Here is a 23,498-nt window from a genome sequence, read left to right as displayed (position 1 = left end):
TCCTTCTTACTCTCACTTTCCCTGATATTACTCATCCAAAAAAAAAAAGGTCTTTATGGAAAGTTCTGATCCCTGTTTACTAATTCCTACTTATCATAATGTTAAATCAATGTGCTCTTTTCTCAGTTGGGTTTTACATCTTTCTCCAGCTGTGAGAGGATAATATCTGTCTCAAACTGAAGGACTCAAATTTAAGTCCTATCAGGGCCATTAGTGGGGAGAGATTACCTCTGGCAGAGATCCATATCTATGAATGCTGAGAGGACTGGTCTTGATAGAACCTGAGAGACTCCTCCCCCATCCTAATGTGGCAGAAGTACTGTGGCTTAGCCGTGCCTCAAGGCTCCCATGTGACTATTGAGCCCCAGATCCCCAATGAAAGATGCTATGTCTCTTTATGTCATTCATTCATTCAAATAGAAGAAATTTACTATGTATCTACTGAATGCAATGCTCTTTTCACAAGTCATTTTCAGATCAAATAATAGAGCTCTTTATTAGGTCCTTCTGAAGAAAGCATACAAGTTGATGTATGTATACAAGCAAGGCATTCGTTACGTTAGATATAGGATACCATGAGGGGCTAAATGTAAAGGATAAGAGAAGTGAGTTAAAATTGTAGAAACACAACTATGACCCTTTGTTGCCTGTATACAAAGGCTCAATTCAAAGATCTTCAGAAGACATAGTATTATTTCAAGCAGACTACACTATTTTCAGTTTTTGAGAACAATTTGACTTTCATTCAATTGGAAATGAAACTCTGTTTTTTTTTTAAATTTTATTTTATTTTTGGCTGTGCCGCACGGCATGCAGGATCTTAGTTCCCCGACCAGGGCTCGAACCCCTGCCCCCCTGCAGTGGAAGCGCGGAGTCTTAACCACTGGACCGCCAGAGAAGTCCCCTGGAAATGAAACTTTTTAATCACTTTATTTTGCTGATGGAATGAAGGAAATATAGATAGATGTACATAATGACACATTCTGAATATATACACCTATCTATTACTACATATTCAGAGGATTGTGATACACCGTCAATAGAGAAAAAGTAAATAATTTCCAGAAAGAAAAGTAGAATAAAGTTTGTCCCTACCCCTACCTAAGTGCTCAATTATGTTAACATAGTTTGAAGTCTGTGCCAAATCATTTTTCATTTAACTGTAGTGTTGAAACTGTACCAGTTGTTACTTGTTCCTGCTTAGATAAACAACTGTGGCAAGCACTCTTGAGTGTGCCTCATGCTGACCTCATCAGGGAAGCATGTGTAGGTGGACTTCTTGGAAGCTTATAGTTCAAGGTCAGAAAAGTAAAATTGTCCAAGTAATTCTCACAGATATAAAAACAAACTCTTAACTTCTCTCTCTCTGTCTCTTCTCTCAGCCTTTTGCCCTGTTCCATTGTGGACCTGGGTTTTAATAGTAACAATGCTTTGATCACTAGTTTTTTATAGTATATTAAAGTCTTCCAGACTTTGGTGAAAACATCCTTCCACTCCTTAGTCAATTCAGACTTAGAGTGTCTGTTCTCAATGTTCCAGACAAGGGCTCACTTTGAAACATATGCTGAATGACCGCTATATGCTACACTCCTGTTTGAAAGTGGGGACAGGAAAAATGAATTTAGCAGGATTATTCCTTTAAGGAACTCACAATGCAGCAGGAAAAATGGACATTATAAAATATAAAAATTATTTGAGAGAATGCTGGACAAATTGCAATGTGCACACAGAGAGCCATCCATGGGGATCATAGAAAACTTCACAGAAGAGATGGTATTGAGTTGCCCTGCCATGAGACAAGAGGAGTGGAAGCATATTCCAAGCAAACAAGAAGGCCTGAGTGAATCTATGGAAAGGGGGAAATGAGCATTGTGGTTAAGAATGGAAGCAAGTCCAACTGGCTAGAGCATAAGTTTTATCATGAAGAAATTGCAGATGGTCAGAAGCTCTTGGGCTGAAGAGTGTGGAAGGCCAACAGGAGCTTTCCCATGGGTGAGTGACATAGTCAGAATTTGTTTTGGAAAGATAACCCTTATGGCAATGTGGAGGATGGACTACCATGAGAGGACATAAGAAACCGAGAAAAGAAAGGTCCAAGGCAGAGACACTAGAAATGGAGAAAAGAGGATGAGCTCCAGCAATGCTTCTGGCATAGAACTACACAATTTGGTAACCAAATGGATAATAAGAGCAGGGGAAAAGAATGAATCAAGAATTTATTAATCTATTGATTAGATATTTATTAAGCACCAGCAATGTGCTGGGTACTTTGCTATGCACTGGGTGTACAAGGTTTACTAACAAAGTCCTGTCAACTACGCCTCTTAGAGTCTAGTGGAGAAGGCAGAGTGATCCCAAGTTTCTAGTTCAGATATAGATGCTGTTGATTGTGCTTAGAAACATAGGGATGGAGAAATGAAAGCTTAAGGACGATGAGATTTTGAGTTTGGTTTTCGTACGTGTGTAGATGAATGAGAGGTCTGATCTAGAAAACAGAATGGAATTGATGCTGTATATTTGATATCATGAGTTTAGGCATTAGTCATGAGAGTAAATTAAATTATCCAAGGAGAGCAAATAGAAGAGATTAAAAGATGAAATGCTAGAGAACAGTATTGTATCTGGGTAGAGAAAAGGAGTCTAACATATGAAACTTAAAAATGTGGTAAGAGAATTAAGAGAAGAGCCCTGGAGAAGAAAGGAAACAAAAAGGTCAAAATGATAGAGAGCAGTCAGGTGTGTGAGGTTTACTTAAAGCTTCCATTGTCCTTGCTTCTGTGTAAGAATGATCTCCTTGGCTATAAATCACACTAAAGCTCAGAGATATTTTTCCTCCCCTGGATTCTATTTTGTGCGTCTTCTTTTACTGTAAATAATCCTCTACTAGGAAAGGAATACACACAACTTGGGGGAAAAAAACTCTCTAGGAATTTCCCAGACAACTTGCCCCCAATAGGTGGTTAGTTCTTACCTCATAGACAGAGGTCAGCCAAGTGACACAGATTTAGCCATGAGGACCTACCTGGACCAGATAGAGCTTTTGATCTGAAGAGATAGCCAGGAATAGCTTTGGAAATCTGGAAGCTAATTCCCTTGTTTCAGAATCATCAGTAATTTCCCACCCAATGTCCATTCAGTCGAATGTACTATATATACTGAATGTAGAATGTTCAGGAATCTGAGTGTTTCCTCTTACCAGTAGTTTTCAGCTATTATCCTTAGGAATGGATGGATTGTGGTTTCTTGTTTTTTTTTTAAATATGGTGGAACTGCCTCAAAGGACAAGCAGGTATTTTTCCAGTGACCTATATACCATGACGACCTTTCTGAAGCCAAAATAAGAACACATTGTGAAAGAGGGCATTGCATCATTTTCATTGTGAGAGGCAGACTAGGAAATGTATTTTAGATACTTAAGACCTTTTCAATATTTATGGAGACAGGGATGTGATATTGCAATAGTTAAGAGCACAGACGATGATAATAGGATACAGTATTTAAAGTGGAGAGTGTCTTGGATTTTGCTCAGTATTGGTCAAGATACAGTAAACCTTGTTGTCATATCATTTCCATGTGGGACAGGGGAGCCTGACTCTGGAAATTCTACCTATTGTTTTGGCAAAATGGGAATTATTCCAGCTTGCAAAGCCATCTTTGTGCCAGCAGAGACAAATTTGTGTACTTATGGTGCTAAAAGTGAGCCACTGAAGCCTCTTTCTCATACTGGATCCTAGTTCTTAGAGTCTGATGACACCAAATAAGCAAACTCAGTTCTCTTTAACACCTGAGGTCATATGAATAGCTTGGATGCAGTGCTTTAGCATTGGGTGGCAGGGTTACTTTTCTGGAAGTACATGTAGCCACAAATAATATTGTCTTGCCGCCCGTTTCATTTCTTCATGTTTGTGAAGCAGAAAGAAGACTGGGATCATTCTAGGTAGTCATTCCTGTGTTTCTATACATGTGACAATGGCCAGGTAGTAATATGAAAAAGCTACCATGAAATTATGGCAAATGACTCTACTTGGATGTCAACAGGAAGCTGATAATAAAAGCAAATTTCCATCCTTTTTAAATCAAGGAAGGTGTTTCTGGGAGGGAAGTGGGACCCATTTATTTCAGCTAGAAGTAGAAAGTATTTCTTTAAAATGACTAGCCATGATATGACTTCTTGGGGGTGTTATCTTGTTCTTCTTTCCTCTCACCTTAGCTTTCAAAGAAAGTTCAATCTTTCGGAAGAATTATTTTCGTGATCGTTCAGCTCTTGGTGCTGGTAATCCCCGAAGGTGGACCACCTGCTGCTCTTAAAGTGATGATGTGACAGCATGACCGAAAGAAGCATCTTGTCACTAAATTCCATCTACTCCTGCCCCAAGTAGGTAATGATTGAACCAGATAAACTGCATCTTGCGGGGGGGTGGGAGGAGAGAAATTGAGAGGAATTTGGGTGTGAGGCTGTACAAGTACAGTTGTCCTTAACAATGCATTTAAACAGGCTAGAGGTGAGGTGGGGTCTTTGTATCTTAGGTATGGGTGCAAATTCTCAGTGATTTTCAAAATAGAATTTGGACCAGATAGAATTAGAATTATCAGTGATTTCTGGAATCCTGATCTTTCCAGGACAGTCCATCTTTTCTCATTTTTGCCACAAGGACTTATTGAAGGGTTGACTTCAGACAGCAGACAGGATTTGGCCCCAATCTGTTTTTCTTCTCCCCCATACAAAGGTTCCCACTATAATCATTCTCTGCATGGCAGATAGTACTGGGAGACAATACTACATACGAGTCAAGATGAAACTATTCTGTTTAATCAAGAATGAACTAAATGTCAGAGACTCAGTGTTCTAGATCAACAATTCCCAGGATCGATACATCTTAATCAAGTAATTAGGTGACTCTTCCGGTGGTGTTTTCCACATCGTAGAGAGGAACAGATTTGCCGCTTTGCTCCGGTGGCTGCTAGCAGCAGTGTTGGTTGTTAACAGAGACATTTACACGGAACCACCAGTTGGCAGGGGCTAACACTTTGTTACTTGCTATTCCCACATGCTGAGGATTTTGGGAAGGCTGCCAAGCTTTCTGTCTCATGTAGCTCTTCAGTATAATAACAGCAACAGCAACAGAAAGCCTTGGGGAAAAAAAGAGGAAAAAGAAGAAGAGGAAAGGAAACAATGGAACTAAGTCCCTGGCTTCATATTAAACATGAATGGAATGAGAACATTTTAGTGGCACTTTTCTTTCCTTCTCTTTTTTCTTCCTTCCTTCCTTCCTTCTTTCTTTCTTTTCTTTCTTTTCTTTCTTTTCTTTCTTTCTTTCCTTTCTTTCCCTCCCTCCCTCCCTTCCTTCCTTCCTTCCATCTTTCCTTCCTTCCTTCCTTCCTCTGTCTCTGTCTCTCTGTCTTTCTCTTTCTCTCTTTCTCCCTCCATTTAAATAGCATTTTTAATTGAGGTGGATGCTTCTCAAACTTTAAAGTTTTTTCAAATCACCTTGGGGTCCTGTTAAGGTGCAGATTCTGATTCTGCCTGTTGGAGGTGGGGCCTAAGGGTCTTCTTTTCTAACAGCACCTGGTGATGCAGATGCCGGCCTGGACCTGGACTATTATTTGGCTGTGGGCGCTAAGGGGTTGGTAAAGGAAATAACACCAGATCTGGTAGTGATGGTTGTGGTTGTCTGAGAAGCACGGGCTCTGAAATGACACTGACACCTTTCTGCCCCACCCCTCCTAGATACCTGAGATTGAACCCTTTCTATATTATAATCCCAATCAGAAACATCACCTATTGGAAGAAGTATTAGAAGTCAGAAGATCTTGATCCTAGCTCCAGTTCTGTTACTACCTAGCTGTGTGATAATCGGCAGGTCCCGTAGCCTCCCCGGGGGTCCATTCACTCATCAGTACCTAAAGGAATTACATGTTATGTGCTTGACCTTTGTTTCAGTGCTAACTTGATGAGATGTTATAGCCTGTCTATTGAAAAGGTGGAATCGGGGTTGTACTTGAAACCAGTAACATCTGAATTTGCTCTGAGTTATTCTGTCTTCAAAAAATATAAAATGAGTAAAAATCAGTTTCAAAGAACAAATGGGTCTTTTCTACTGTGTGTCCCTGACCACATAAAACACTGGAGCCCAATTCATTGAGAACTGATTACTACAAAGGCCAGGAGCTGATGACTAAGCAGACTCTGTACGTAGGAAAATGATACATAACCATCCCAGAAGCTGAAGGTGACTGGGAAGGTGAAGGTCACATTGGAATGACCTGAGAAGAGTCAGAGGTCCAGTTTTAAGGGACATCAACCAGCAGGTAGCAGGACTGACCACAAGGACTCCAGTCTCAGAGCACTGGTGTGCCAAATGTGGGACACCAGGCAGCCACACAGCTTGAGTGTCCATGAAGCTGACTCTGGATGTGGGAACAGAAAAATGATTCAGGCAGTGATTGGCTGAAAACGTCAAGAAAAGAATCTGGTAACCAGAAGTGCACTATAGTGTCATAATGAAAAGGGAGGTTAGTCTGATTCAATGTTTAGCCTCTGAATTCAGAGGAATTCTACCACGTGAAGAAAAAGGTTGATCTCGAAGGTGGAAGTTATATAAACTATGAAATGTGGAACCATGTGAGATAATTGGGTACTCTGATGTATCTTGTCAATGGCTTTCACTTCATGGAAGTTTGTGTAAAGTTTTTCTCTCATTGTAGAATGAAAGAGTTGAGAAAGACATTGATTTTACAGATGAAGAAACGAAGATCCAGTGGGATTAAGTGACTTGACCTAGGTCACAAAGCTTGTTAGTTACAGAATCAGGATTAGAACCTAAATTTCAAGAATCCTAATTCAATGTCATTTTGAGTCTTCCATGCTAGTTCCTTTCATCCTTCATTAAGGTGGCAAGAGGTCTCTACTGGCAATGCTAAAAATAGTGAAAAGATAGTAAAGAGAAAATTTACAATTTTAGCCCACTCAAAAATTGCAGAATGAGTTTTCTCTTTCTCTGACTTTAGTGAAATGGTTTTAGAGGTCGTGTTTTTCCTATAAGACTCCTGCAGTCGTGAGTTGAGTAAAGTTTCAGAAACTGGCTTATTCAGAAACAGTGATTAATTAGACTTAGCCCTGAAGAAGGGAATAAGGCAGGGTCACAGAGTCATATTTTATGTAGGTGGCTGCTGACAGATTAACGTGAAATGAATGAATGATGGCTTTAAATGGCCACAAAGAAGGACTTTAAAGGTCTTCCAGTTTAAAATGCTTTCTGATAAGCGGTCCTTCACACAGCATTTCTTTTTTTTTTTTAACATCTTTATTGGAGTATAATTGCTTTACAATGGTGTGTTAGTTTCTGCTTTATAACAAAGTGAATCAGCTATACATATACATATATATCCCCATATCTCCTCCCTCTTGTGTCTCGCTCCCACCCTCCCTATCCCACCCCTCTAGGTGGACATAAAGCACCAAGCTGATCTCCCTGTGCTATGCAGCTGCTTCCCACTAGCTATCTGTTTTACATTTGGTAGTGTATATATGTCCATGCCACTCTCTCACTTCGTCCCAGCTTACCCTTCCCCCTCCCCTTGTCCTTAAGTCCATTTTCTACGTCTGCGTCTTTATTCCTTTATTCCTGTCCTGCCCCTAGGTTCTTCAGAACCTTTTTTTTTTTTTTTAGATTCCATATGTATGTGTAAGCATACGGTATTTGTTTTTCTTTTTCTGACTTACTTCACTCTGTATGACAGTCTCTAGGTCCATCCACCTCACTAGAAATAACTCAATTTCATTTCTTTTTATGGCTGAGTAATATTCCATTGTTTATATGTGCCACATCTTCTTTATCCATTCATCTGTTGATGGACACTTAGGTTGCTTCCATGTCCTGGCTATTGTAAATAGAGCTGCAGTGAACATTGTGGTACATGACTCTTTTTGAATTATGGTTTTCTCAAGGTATATGCCCAGTAGTGGGATTGCTGGATCATATGGTAGTTCTATTTTTAGTTTTTTAAGGAACCTCCATACTGTTCTCCATAGTGGCTGTATCAATTTACATTCCCACCAACAGTAACACAGCATTTCTGATTTTTCCGTAAAATTCCCAAAAGATATAGGAAAAAACAAACAAAAACCTAAAAACAAAAATAAAAACAAAAACTGTAAGGCCACTTTTGCCAAATCTGAGAGCAAATTCCACTAATTAAAATAACTGTGGAGTTTAACAGAGAATGCCATGAACTCTTCTTTAGAAACCAAGACTGCCAGCCTGTAAAAGTAGGACACTGATTCAGAGGCTCTGGGTTTGTACCAAATGAAAGCAAGTAGTTTGCTTTGTGAGCACTGTATCTGAGGCAGAGTACTTCTATGTGTCCCCTTGCCCACTGGCATCTCGTCTTGTGTATACACTTTGAAACAACTCCCAGAGAACAACATGTAAGGAGGCAGCAATCGGGGTGGATGGGAAATGGTATATCATAGTATACTGTGTCCCGAGAGGTATGATTCCAAGAAGCAGACCACACTGATTAGGATATAGACAAAAAGAGCATTGAGAGTGGAAATTTGGCACTTTTGGGTTTTTTTTGCATGTATTCAGTAGGTTCAGGGTGTGAAAGAAATAGCACAGATAGAATTAACTCCAAGTAATTTAGCAGAATAACATGAGTTCAGTGCTGACTAGGTTCTGGAACTTTTACTAGGAAGAGTGACCATGAATATTTTCCAGACTCAAATTCCAAAAAAGGATTTTACCAATACTCAAGAAGACACTGAGTGGGACCAAGAGAAATCTACAAACCACTTTTATTAAAAAATATTATTTCTGGCTAGAAATCTCATTATAGGATGGCTGGTATGCAAAAAACGCACAGCAAATAAAGAAAAAGCAAGCATCGTTACAAACATTCAAAACAACAGCAAATCTTTTAATGTTATTTTCTAGAGAAGCCAGAATATGGTTTTAGAAAACCCTGGATGGCCTCAGTAGAATGCAGAAGGAAACATGTGAGAAAAAGACCAAAGAACTGAGCAAAATGTATTGTGATGGAGAAAAAGCTGTGAGATTTGAAAAAAGATTTGCAAGGACACAATCAGCACAAGAGCAGAAATAAAAATCTTCATCAAAGAGAGCAAGGAACCAAATGAATAGTCAGGAGATTGAATTTTTTGATCTTCAAACAAACCAGAGAAACCCTCTAAGAATACAGATAATAGAACAGACGGTTAGAAAGATGACAGACATTGAGGAAAAGGAACTTATGTCATACCCATAGAATATTGGTATTCCTGAAAAAGAGAAGAAAAAAGGAATAGATGCAATAATCAATAATTTATCCAAGAAGATACTCTGGGAAAAAATGACTAGTGTCTTCAAATCAAAATGGCTCCTTACATTCCAAGCAAAATTAAAAGGAGCCAAGCTAAAACCCATCTTGGCAAAATTTTGAAATGTGAAAATTAAGAGCAAAAATTTTACATGTATTCTGATAGAAAGATAAATTGGTTATCTAAAAAAATTCTTTAAACATGGTTGATTTTAGATATCTCTTCTAAAACTTTTAGTGTAAGAGTAATTGGAAAGCAGTGAAGGATTTCTCTAGACAATCTACAGAGTTTTGAGGGGAAAAGTTTTGGTTAAATAATTTAAAAGCAAACCTTTTCTCTTGTGAAGGCAATAGAAATATATTGATTTTTTTTTCTTTTTTGCTATAGAAACAAGGCCTTAAAATGTACTACCTTAGTGAACTTTTCAGAAATAAAATTATTTAAAGACTTACTCCGGTTACCTGAGAAATGATTCAAAAGAGAAAACATAAAGTGAGCAAATCATCATAATAAAGAATTGATTAATTAAGCCAGCTAAGTGTGAAGGTAAGTGAAAATAATTTTTGTAAATGTTTTATAAATATTAGAAATCTAAATGTCAAAAAATAACTGTTGAAAGAGCAGGTATTCATGCTATACATAAAAAGAATATTTAAAGTTATAGATAATGCATCCAAGCACTGTTAAATGGAAGCATGGGAACTAAAAGTGTGTTAAATTATCTTGCCATGTAGTAGGTTTCATTCTTGCCTTTAATATTTAGAGATAGAATGATTTTAAAATGGTTAAGTAATAGGTTTCATTCTTGCTTTTATTTTATTGGGAAATAGAATGATTTTTAAATGGTCTTAAAACTGCTAAAAATTATAAAAGTGATATCAACAAATCTCTACAAAAAATTAGAAGCAAATCAATTATAATCTACATAGAAATTTGTTCAAAAACCACTAAAAGCACAGAAAACTGAAATCATTAAATCAAGACTGCATAAGTATGATAAAATATTGCAATTATTAAAAGTAAATTATTTAACATATTAAAATTTGCATTCATTAAGAGGAACGTTTACAACATTAAATGCTTGTTATTAAATGAAGAAAATTCACAAATCAATGACTTTAGCCTTTACCTTAAGAAACTAAGAAAAGAGCAACAAATTAAACCTAAAGAAAGAAGAAAGGAATTAATAGCAATACTACACAAACTTTTTCAGACAACTGAAAAGGAGGGAATACTTCCCAACTCATTCTATGAGCCAGACGTACTCTGTTACCAAAGGCAGACAAACACATTACAAGAAAAGAAAACTACAGACCAATATTTCTCATGAACATAGATGTGACATTTCTAAACAAAATTTTACCAAATGAATTCAACAATATATTAAAAAGATAATAACACATCAGGACCAAGTGGAGTTTATCCCAGGAATGCAAGGTTGCTTTCATACTTGAAAATCAATTACTAAATGTACTTGAACATATTAACAAATTAATATGGTCATTTCAGTAAGCACAGAAAAAGCGTTTGACAAAATCCAACACTCATTTCTCATATAAAACCTCAGCCAACTAGGAATAGAATGGAACATCCTCAACCCAATAAAGAGCATCTAGGAAAAGCATACAACTAACATGATACTTAATAGTGAAACACTGAATGCTTCCTTCCTAAGATGAGGAACAGACAACAAATAAAAATGCTTGCTCTCATCATTTTCACTCAACATTGTCCGTAAGGGTCTAGCCAGTGCATTTAGGCAAGAAGAAGAAATAAAAGGCAAAGAAAGAAGTATAACTGTCTTTGCTCACAGATGACATAATTGTCTATGTAGAAAATCCAGTGGAATTTATATAAAGCCACTAGAACAACACGGGAGTTTCGCAACCTTGCATGATACAAGATCGATGTATAAAAATCAATTATACTTTTATATACTATCAATAAGCAACTGGAAATAGAAAATGAGAAAAACAATACCATTTACAATAGCATCAAAAATATGAAAGGATAGATTTGACCTAAGATTTTCAAGGTTTGTACACTAAAAACTACAAACATTCCTAAGAAAAATTAAACAGGGTCTAAATAGATGGAAAGATACACCTTGTACACAGGTCAAAAATCTCAATATTTTTAAGCTGTCAGTTCTCCCTAAGTTCATCTATAGTATAAGTGCAACCCTATCGGTATTCCAGAAGTTATGGGGGTTTTTTGTTAGAGATTAACATTGATAAGTTGATTCTAAATTTCATATGAAATTCAAAGTAACTTGAGTAGCCAAAACACTTTTGAAAAAGGACAAAGTTGGAGGATTAACATTATATAATTTCAAAACTTACATTAAGCTGCAGTAATCAAGGCAGTGTGGTATCTGTATTCAGATAGAAAAATGGGTCAATGTAACACAATAGAGAGTCTAGGAATAGGGTCACCCACATACAGATAACTAATTTTTGATCATTTAGCTTTTTCACAGGAAACATAGGAGAGTATTTTTGTGATTTTAAGATAGGCAAAGATTTCTTAGATAAAATACAAAGAAAATACAAATTGATAAATTGGATTTCATCCAAATTAAAATATTCTTCTTACTGTACACTCAATTAAACATGGAAATGCAAGCCTAAGACTAGAAAAACATACTTGTAATGTATATATTTCACAAAAGAATTTTATCTAAAATATATAAAGAACTTCTACAAAACAACAGTAAAAGGCAAAAAAAAAAACCCAATATAAAATCATTAAAAGGCTTAAAAATATACTTCTCAAAAAAGGTCAATAAACATATTAATATATACTCAACATCATTAGTTGTAAGGAAAAACAAATTAAATCCATAATGAGGTACTATTTTACACCAATTATGTTGACCAAAAAAAAAAGACTAGCAATTCCAAATATTTGCAAGAATGTGGAACATTTGGAACTCTAATACTCTGCTGATAGGAGTGATCCAATCATACTGGAAACAGTTTGGCAACTTCTTACAAAGTTAGACATATATTTACCCTTAATCCTGTAATTTCACTCCTAGATATTTATTCAAGAAAACTAAAAACATATGTCCATACAACATCTTTTATAAGGTGTTGATATTAGCTTCATTGTGAATAGCCAGAAAATTAAAAACTACATATTTATCAACAGAAACATAGGTAAATAATTTGTGGATTATTCATATAGTATGCCAATAAAAAGGAACAAATTATGATAAACTCAACAACATAAAATGATCATTATGTTGAGTAAAAGAAGCCAGAAACATAAGAAAACATACTGTACTTTTCCATTCATTTGAATTTCAAGGACAGGCAAAACTAATCTGCAGTGATAGAACTTAGAAAGTAAGTTGTCTCTGGAGAATGGGAATTTGGAAAGGCACTCAAGGGTACTTTTCCAGTGATGGAAATGTTCTATATCTTGTTTGGATGGTGTCTGCATGCTTAGATAGGACTGCCAAAAACATCAACTGTGAGATCTGTGATAAATACTAATATTTTAAAAAGGACACTATATTTTTGGTATAACTTTCTTCCTTTGCACATATGTGTTTGTGTAGGTATATGTGGATATATGCATATATTTATATATGTGTGTGTGCATGTGTGTGTATGTGTATGTATACATATATATGCATGTGCATATCTAAACCTAATCTCCTGAAATATTAAAATGATCGCTTTCTGTCAGATCATTTGTGTTAGCAAAGACATGTGGGTATATTAGAAAGTTACCAGATATTTTTCATTTATCATTGATATCTAGGCACCCCTGAGTCAAAAATCATACTATATAAGATAAATATGAGTTTTCCCCGATAATACATATTTAACACAGTTTTATTGCCATAAGCAAATGGAGGACACTGAGATAGTGGAGATTACAGTGTCTGAAGCTAAGTTCATTTTATCTTAATGACTAAGTTGTTGGTTATTTTAACTCAGAGAGAGGTTTGCCCATGCAAAATGCCTAGGGTTTAATTTTCTATTTTTGCCCCTCCCCTCTTCTTCACCAAACATGATTAAAAATTTAATAAGTCAAACAAACAAACAAAAAGGTAAGTGTATTTTTCTCTGACAAGAATCTTGAGAAATTGTTCTTCTCTAACTAGTAAACTTCTTTTTTTCATTTTGAACTTTATATTTTGCATTTTGTATATGGAAAGTGAGACAGAGAGAGACAGACTGATGGACAAAGATTGAAAGGGGCTGGACCAATTAATTACTCATCCCAATGTCACTGAATGGGGAATGATGGAGAAGCAAAAGTGGGAACATTCCATTTAGGAAGAAGGAACATCAGGCTTTGGAAACATATTATCCTTTACAGCTAACATTTATAGAACATCTAATATGTGCCCATCATTTCTAATTTATTTGACGTTATTTCATTTAATTCTAAAAACAACACCCCATGGGTTTCTCTAACCTTTTCAAATACCATAATGAATGTGGACCATACCAAGAACGTGGTTATATATAAAATTCTGCTTTTGCTTCTATAAGAGGGGGATTAACTCCTAGAAGAGTAGTCACCAGTTATTAGTTATTCAAATACGTTTCTTGACAAAGCCCCAATAACAATTGATCTAAAATAATACAGAAAACCAAGACAAAAAATCACCATCATGACATCAACAACAAAATATTTGTTCCTTAACAATACCTTTCCGGTGAAAAGTCTTAGAGTCTATTGCTGCCGTTAAGGGCTCAGATGAACTTCATTCCATATCTAACACTTGTGCACAGACTGTTAAGTCATCTTCCTCATGTGTGTAATACGATTTTCACTCTGGTGTGATTTTCACTCTCTCCCTTTGTACACAAACAAACCACTCGGCAGATTCGTAAAAATAGCTGTTTCTTGCTCAGCTTGCAATAGAAAATGATGTGTTTGTAGTTTCAGCAGTGCTGATATTGTGTGAGTAATGTCTGTATTTGATCGTCTGGGTGCTTATTAGCAGAGGAAGAACATTCAAATTTGCTTTTAAAATTTCCATGGAGTGGCTACCCCTTCATTAGAGGTGGGTGGGGAGACAGGAGAAAACAGAAGACCCTGGTTTATTGCTTTACACAGTGGCCTTTTTTGGAGTATCCCCAGAATTAAATTAGATGTTGCAGCTCAGAGACTTAGTTCTCATGCCTTCATTCGGCTGGTGGTTATGGTGGGATACAGCTAACTCTTAATCATGAATATGCAAAATCACAGATAATCCCATACCTTATTTGAGACACGCCTTTTAATTTCTAATACAGCTGATCTTTCTACCAAAACACTGAACAGATTTTACTGTCTCTTCCTTCACTTGTGGTCAGAGTGCAGTGCTAATGAGAAAAAAAATGGGTAAAAGGAATAAAGGAAAGGGGGAGGACATTTACAAACCCTGCACACTTCACTATACGGATAATCAGTCCCTGAACATTTTTTTTTTTTTTTTTTTTTTTTTTTTTTTTTATTTTTTATTTTTTATTTATTTATTTATGGCTGTTTTGGGTCTTCGTTTCTGTGCGAGGGCTTTCTCTAGCTGTGGCAAGTGGGGGCCACTCTTCATCGCGGTGCGCGGGCCTCTCACTATCGTGGCCTCTCTTGTTGCGGAGCACAGGCTCCAGACGCGCAGGCTCAGTAATTGTGGCTCACGGGCCCAGTTGCTCCGCGGCATGTGGGATCTTCCCAGACCAGGGCTCGAACCCGTGTCCGCTGCATTGGCAGGCAGATTCTCAACCACTGCGCCACCAGGGAAGCCCCAGTCCCTGAACATTTTAATTGAAGGTAGATTAAGGACAGAACTTGGAAAAAACAAAGCTGGTGTTTACCTGTACATTGGAGTCTGTGTCAGGAAGGGCTAAGTGAAAACTGAGTTTAAAGAGTACAGCTGGACTCTGGAATTTTGCTACTTTGCCCTTTAGAGGCAAAAGGCAAAGAAAGAAACAGGGAAATCATAGACAAATGATAAAAATAAATGAATAAAACCTAATTTTCCCTTTAAAAGAAAAAGCTGTCAGTTTTCTTCTGTCATGTTCCTTTTGTTGAAATCTCATTAAGAAATATGTATATCAAATACATAATTTTTTACTCACTACATAGAGTAAAAAACAGAGTGTTCCATAGTGTTCACTGAAAACACATTTTTTCTAGATCCCAAGAAATAACCAGTGAATTTCTTTTATCTGTTATTTCTTCTACATATCTCTAACTAATGTCTATATTTATAAGTCTACATCTACTAGGACAAATAATAAACAAAAAATTAACATACATAATGGTGTTTTTTCATATAATTTGCCAAGCAACTTTTCTGACAGACATCTTCACTGGCTAGAATATTTTTCTTGATGAACAATTAATTAAAAGGTGACTGGTTTTATGTCATACAAACATAGTCTTGTGTCTGTCTCTTGCTCTGAGTCTTAGCTCCCAGGAGCATGATCTCTCTGGAGCAATTTCAACGTAAAAGGGAATTGGTTGAAACCCTGTACTTGAACCTTTCAGAAAAGTCAGAGCATTTGTGAATAGAGCCATCAGGTTGCTTATTTGTTTTTTTTTTAATTAGCTAATTTATTTTATTTTTGGCTGTGTTGGGTCTTCGTTGCTGCACGCGGGCTTTGTCTAGTTGCGACGAGCTGGGGCTAGTCTTTGCTGTGGTGCGTGGGCTTCTTACTGCGGTGGCTTCTCTTGTTGTGGAGCACGGGCTCTAGGTGCGTGGGCTTCAGTAGTTGTGGCATGCGGGCTTCAGTAGTTGTGACTGGTGGGCTGTAGAGCGCAGGCTCAGTAGTTGTGGCGCACAGGCTTAGTTGCTCTGCAACATGTGGGATCTTCCCGGGCCAGGGCTCGAACCCATGTCCCCTGCATTGGCAGGTGGATTCTTAACCACTGTGCCACCAGGAAAGTCCCCATCAGGTTGCTCTTGATTCAAAAACTGCAGATAGGGAGACATGCCTAAAGAATTTGTGAAATGCAGAGAAATGCTGCATAGGCACAAAATTAAGTCAAAAGAGATGAAACAAACCCCAAGGAATGAATGAAAGAGATTCATTCAATAGGAGAAATCAATGAGTGAAGCAGCCCAGGTTTATGTTGTACTGATACTTGCCTTGAAACTAAGAGATAAAAATCATACTGTTTTTTGTTGTTTGATCACTGCAAACCATTTTATTGTCCCTATTTCTCTTGACAGAGGCAACTGTATATATAGGTATAGTGCCAAACTGGTGGGGAGGAAGGGCGTACTGAACAAAAAATTATTATCTCTAATTACTTAGGAGCTCACATAGCAGCTCTGTCACAATGGCCCAGCCAGGATGCCAGCTCAGGCATCTTACCTCAACTTCCTGCTCTTTTCAGATTGTACTACTTTCTGATATATTTCTTGCTGGGACCCTGACATTGAGTTGTCTTTTTAAAATTTATTTGTTTGCTTGTGGGGAGAAGAGGAAAAGAACATAAGAGCAACAGATTGAGGGTAAGGGGTATTGGCAGACGTCTAAGGAAAAGAGAGCGGGTACATTAGCGGGTACATTTTCCACACAGTAATTCATCCAACCTCTTCAGTTCTAGGCTCTTAACTAACCTTTCTCCCTCATCAAGATGGTCAAAACTTCATTCTGGTGGTCTTCTACTCCTGCAAGTGCTGTTTTCCTTCTTTCCCAACCAGGAAGTTGTCACCAAAAAATATATATATATATTATGGAGGCGAGATAAAAATAATAGCCACAGTATCTCAGTACTTCTCTAATATTATTTGAGCAGATAACTGGCACCTCTTTGTTTCTTTTATCAATCATTTGTCACAGCCTATACCTAATTCTTTATCAGCTTACAAAAGTGACCAAGTTGGGCCCGATTTGGATCAGGTAGAAGTTGGAAGCTGGGGGAAGCAATCCTGAATACTGAATTGGGTAATGGCAGGAACCCTTCAGGAAAGCGGCTCTGTTTGAATTAAAAGGCCACTGGCAGAAAGAAGAGAGATCTTACAGGCAGCATGAGACCTTGAGTTGGACTTTCTAGCTCATTCTCTCACCTCCTGAATGTTAAAGAGATGATAGACTCAGGGATTTGGTGTGCCTACATAACTCCTGTGGATCAAAGTCACCTACTGATTTGTGCTAAATAATTGGGTAGAATCTACAGTCCATGCCCTGAATAAGAATGAACAGTTTCTTTCTTTTTTCTAACAGCCACATCTTTGTGCAGATTCTTGGCATTTTTTTCTTTGTAGAAGTGAAAAAAAGATGCTGCAATGGAATGACAAAATAAGGAGACGGGCGGGTGAGAGGGGTTTGCTGGGCTCTGAAATCCCGAGGAGAGAAAATAATGCAACTGTCTTAGTAAATGCTTGTTAACACTACTCATTTAGAGCACAGTTTCACAAAGATTAGTTTGGATTTGTTGTAAGCCTATCTCAGAAGCAGAGTCATTTGTATTGCTTGCCTATGGGAACAGCTGCTATTTAGTCACTTGATTGGGGAGAATCGCACCCTCTTTACCACCCCCAATGGGCGCTGAAACTATCTCACGGGGGCACTGGAATCAGAGTCAAGAGCTTCATATTTGACTCAAGCCAATTTACTGCCCGAGCAAAGTTTTTAAAACATGGCAAGACTGTAACAGTACCATTCATCTTTTGCCTAGAAACGTGACCTGGTAGATTGGTGGGGCCCCTGCCAGTCTTGAAATAGAAGTTTCTGTCACTGCAAATGAGAAGAGGTCATCATACCTCTGGAGCAGATCCTGATGCACTCAGCCAAACTCTTCAGATGTTCATGGTTTGCTGGCACATCTGTCCTGTCTCCACAGTGTTTTCCAGCAACCCCTAATAGAAATTTGAATGAACCAGAAGCTCAGTGTTTGAGGGAGGTGTCCCGTGAACTTGTCCTTATTGAAATGCTTGGTGAAGAGGTGTGGGCTGTGCCCGGGGAGCCAAGACATGTCTCCACTTTCCATGGGTAATGGGTCCTTAGGTGGGACTATTAATGCTCTAAGCTCTGGGGATGACTCACAATTATCTAGACTTTCAAGGTGAAGATTTCTAGGTGTCAAAAGGTACCTACTACAAAGATAACCAAGAACTAACGTGAACTTCATCTCATCTCTCCTCCCCAAAACTTAAAAATTCCAAACTTGTTACATTAGGGTAAATCATGCAGAAACACTCCAGCTGTTCATTACTTTGTGAAAGCTGAATTCAGCATTTCACCCCCCCACCCTTTTTTTTAAACTTTGTTTTTCAGAGTGTAGTTCTAAAAGGATGTGTCTGGTATCAGGGACCTTATCTGTCTATAATTCTCTCTACATTCTTACCTTTTCTCTTACACTTCTCATTTAAAAATTTTCCAACTGTAGTATTTGGTTCAACCCAGCTTCCAAAACCCTTAGTCATCTCAAAGAAATTTCAAATTGCATTTTCTAAAAGCATTTGGCATCGTTTGTTTCTCTCAGCATTGGTGATGAGGGGAATATGCTAGTTTGTGGAGACAGCAGTGCAGTGGAAAGTACATAAGCTTTACAATTAGACAGACCTGGTTCAAATCCACCTGATTCAAATTCATAATCTTAAGCAACGTATTCATTTACTTTTCTAAGGCTTATTTTATACAACTGTGAAAAGAGGGAGGAGAGACATAATAATCAATTAAGAGGGTTGTGAAAATAAAATAATATGTATAGCTTGTAATACATAGAATATATAATGTGTTTGGCCGATCGTGGGAGTTCAATACATTTCAGCATCTTCCCCTGTTTGCGTGGGAGATCACTGACTCCAGATTTTGGGGCATATGCCCAGAACACATGTCTTGAGTTATTTTTTTTGTTTGAGGAGCTGTGTTGTTCTTCTCTGCATATCTTGCTTAACAATACGAGATATGCCTGAGAAGAAAGTGGAGCTGCCCTGGATTTGGTGGATTAGAGCTCTGATATATCAATCCCTCTGAGGCCACTTGTAACCATCCTCCAGGAAACTCAGGGTCTGCAAAAAGTTGATCTGGATGCCACCAATTTGGACAAAAGCAGAATCGTGGTTTTCAGAGCTGAAAGTCACCTTAGATGTCATCTGGGTCCATAACCTTCAAATTTTGTTGTAACACACACTAAGAAATCTTAGAGAGTTTGACCCAGTACTAAAATATTTACTTCCACATTTACATGTATGACAAGTAAAACTTTACCACAACAACACTTATTTTTACTATGGGCAATATACTCTACTATTTTCTATTCTATTTTATTTTAAAATAATAGTTGACAGTGCCACTAGATGGATGATATGACTGGTGATTTGAAAAACAATGATCTATGCTAATAGACCCATATTGAAGACAAAAAAATTGGAATTTGGAACTTTTTCTTTTTTGCCTTGTATTTCTATCTGGTCATCCTAAATAAAATCTCTGTGATCTATTTTTACTGCTTATGCATAAATATTGTCCCTGAGTGTTTTGGAGTTTAAATCTACATGTTCTTTACCATTGACTGATTTCTTTTTTTTTTTTTAATGTTTTTATAAAAAATTTATTTATTTTATTTATTTTATTTTTGGCTGCGTTGGGTCTTCATTGCTGTGTGTGGGCTTTCTCTAGTTGTGGCGAGCAGGGGCTACTCTTCACTGCGGTGCATGGGTTCCTCATGGCAGTGGCTTCTCTTGCTGTGGAGCACAGGCTCCAGGTGCGCGGGCTTCAGTAATTGTGACGCATGGGCTCAGTAGTTGTGGCTCGCGGGCTCTAGAGCTCAGGCTCAGCAGTTGTGGCACACGGGCCCAGTTGCTCCATGGCATGTAGGGTCTTCCCGGACCAGGGCTCGAACCCGTGTCCCTGCATTGGCAGGTGGATTGTTAACCACTGCACCACCAGGGAAGCCCAACCATGGGCTAATTTCTAATAAAATTCATGGTGCCAAGCAGAACCCACTTAGGGTGCTTACCTGAAAGTTGTCCATGCCGTCAGTCCAGGACCCCTAGTCTTAGTACTTGGTCTGACATGTCACCAAAGGCTGCCTTTGTACCTTGACCTTGTGAGTAAGACAATGATAGGTCTGAATCATCTTTTCTTGAGAGAAACATTTGGCAAAATCCTGAAGATAACTTTACACTTTAATTGTTCTGTTACTGAGCAAGGGCTCATGTTCCTGCAGTGCAGGTATTTGCAGCAAAGTCAGGGTTTATTTGCAGGGCACCAAGCAAGGAGAATGGGCAGCTCATGCTCCAAAGACCTGAACTCCCCGATGGCTTTCAAGCAAGGGTTTTTAAAGACAGTCTTAGGAGAGGGGGGCTATAAGATGCGTGTTCAGCTCATAGACCTTCTTCTGATCAGTTGGTTGTGAGGTAACAGGGTGATGTTTTGGGAATCTTAGTCATCAACCTTCTGGTTCCAACCAGTCTGGGGTCTACATGCCTGTGGTCAGGATGTAGTCACCATCCTCCCCTGGGTGGGGGTCTTAGTTTCTGCAGAACAACTCAAAGATATGTGTCAGATTGTTATGTATATCCCTTCAGGAAGAACTAGAGTCTATTGTTCTAATAGTTAGCTGCTTGAGTCTGCCCTTTGGAACTGGGGACGGCCTAAGAGACTAAGCCTTTTTCCTACAAAAATGAAACAGAGAACATGGAGGGGTGTTTGTACCTGGGAAGGCCTGGCGGGGTCCTGCTTGGTTTCAGTCCCCCCTTTTCTTTGCTACTCCTTAATTCTGAGGGGAAGAGGGGCAGGACAAGAAAGGGAATAAAGTTTTCGATAGAGAGATTAAACATAACCTTGGCAGGGGAATTCAGTTTTAGGGGGACTCTGTTTCAGTTCCTCTAGCCCACCTGGTTTGATGGGTGAAATAAGATGAACTGAATAAAATGAAAGCTGCTGCAGCTGTTTCCAGCATCATGCCAGCTTTTGGTTATTCTTAAGCTTCTGCCTCTGCCCAGTGACTTGTCTGTTTCTGCCCCAGCTTGGTGCTCTTCTCAATTTTCCTTTGAAAGTTGCCTTGTGGCAATAACAAAAAAATTTTTTAACTCCAGTGAATGGGGAAACACAACATAAAGTAGCTGTCACAAGCAAGAAATATCATTGAAATATCAGTTTATTTTGAAAAATCCATGTGACTGCTGGATTCTACTCTACATATAGCTTGAAATGAAATATTAGTTTAATGGCTTAATTTTGGTTTGGTTTGTTTTTCTTTTCTTTTATTGAATTATGTCATGGGTGCCCTTGTCCCTGGCACTCTGGTGAACCCTCCTAGTGAAGCAGATACCTCATGTTGGGAAACACGGGAAGAGCCTGGGCTAGTGACTCTGACTCAGATCTGGGTTCAATCCTGCCTGTATCATTGATCAGCTCAGTGAACTGGGCAAGGGTCTTTATTTCTCAAATCTTCATCTTACTCATAACCAAGGGCTAAGAATAAACTGGTTGTGATAATTTAGGGGAACAATGAATGCAAAGTGTTCATTTTTTTAAAATGTCGCCAATAAATAAATGTTGACCTGTTTCCTTGTCTTTTTCCTTTCTTGTAGTGAAGATGTTGGAATGAAAAGTGTGAAATGCTATCTGGTTGGATTATATTTGTTTTTAAATGAATTAGGTTGTTAGATGTTCTGTATGTAAGTAGTAAATTATTTTGATAGTTTATAATCCACAGACCTGTAAGTATATATGGTTATAAACTGTGATTTCCAGTGACTTTTTTAATATTAACATTAGCCTGTGAGAAAAACTGGCTAATGGGATGGAATTGACAGGCTCATCATTGGTGATAAAATGTGGATTTCAAACACACACTTAATTTTCCTGGGTAATAATTATTGGGTCAAATAATCCCTAAGAATAGATATACTCAATTATTCAGATTTAATAATTATTACTCATCAAAATTCCAACTGTGTTTTTGGCACTTGAATCTCTACAAGGTGATCGTGTGTCAATTCATCCTGTTCGAGGCAAATCATCACCTTGTTTCCTATCACAATGGTCTCTCACTTATGGAGCCATTCAGCTGCCTGCCTAGTCAGAAAAGATGATACAGAGAGAAGAAAATTGTACCTGTGTCCCCAGCTGGGTTACTCATCCACCGTGACTTTTTGAAAGGTTTCCATGAAAGTAAAATCTTCGGTTCTTGTGATGTCAATCACATTGATCTGTATTGTTCTTCTAAGAATAGTAAATAATTCAGGGTCAAAGACAGATTGAAAGGAAGAAGGCTTATTCTAGCCTCAGTTACACACATTTTCTCTTGCCACTGCCAATGTCATAGAGGCTAGAGAACGTGACCACAGCCTGTACTCGTATGCGTATCACTGCAGATGCTGCTTTGAAATTCCACCTTCTTCATCCTCTCTACCCTGTCTTCCAGAAAAAAAGAAATCATATTTGAAAGAAGAAGCAAAAACTATTCACGTTTTTCCAAGTTTATCTTTTTTTTTTCCTTTAGGCTTTTCTAGATTTCTCTTACAATTGACTATGTGCTCATTTGTAGAATAGGATCAAATAATGTTAGTGTGAGGACCATTCATTAGTCAATATTGAAAATTCCTGTTAGAGAAGAACAGATAATGAAGAAAAGCCACTCCTCCTTGGCACCCATACATAAGGTTGACCTTTTCTGGCTCTAAAGGGGATCCCAGACTGTGGACACTACAAATTCAAACATCTCAGGAAGGCCAGTTATGGGCTAAGACCATGGAACCTAAAGGAAAAGAATGATCTAGGAAGCTTTTCCCCAGAACATAGTCAATGTGCAGCAAGTGAAATAAAGGAGTATTTTAAGTACATAGGGCTTTTGTATAGTGTTCAGATCGTCCTCAAGTCCTGCCCTGCAGATTTTTTCCCCCAGAGCTTTAGGTAGAGAAGGCTCTGGAAAATAAAAACAGAGAATTAAAAGGAGAAACAAAGATTTCCATAAATATCTGTTAAGATATTGGGAACTCAAGAAGTTCCAGGAAAGTGGAGGTGAAGGGCAATTCTCCTCTTTGGGGAGAGGACTGCTCAAGCCTGCCAGAGGACCGAGAAGGTGGAATGTGTGGATCTCACACGTGGGAGGCAACAGCCAGACTGAAGCACAGCAGGCTAGGCTGAATGGACCATTGATGTGGCCAGAGAGCCCTTCCCTAATGTCAGGAGCAAGAAAGAAGAGCTTGGGAAGCAGAGAACTTTTGTCTCATGCTGGTGTTCCTGGAGCGAGAATCCGGGCCCCATGT

Source organism: Balaenoptera musculus, chromosome 11 (assembly GCF_009873245.2).
Source record: "Balaenoptera musculus isolate JJ_BM4_2016_0621 chromosome 11, mBalMus1.pri.v3, whole genome shotgun sequence".
NCBI classification, from domain to species: Eukaryota; Metazoa; Chordata; class Mammalia; order Artiodactyla; family Balaenopteridae; genus Balaenoptera; species Balaenoptera musculus.
The sequence above is the reverse complement of the archived record's forward strand: the minus strand, read 5'-3'. Positions refer to the sequence as shown.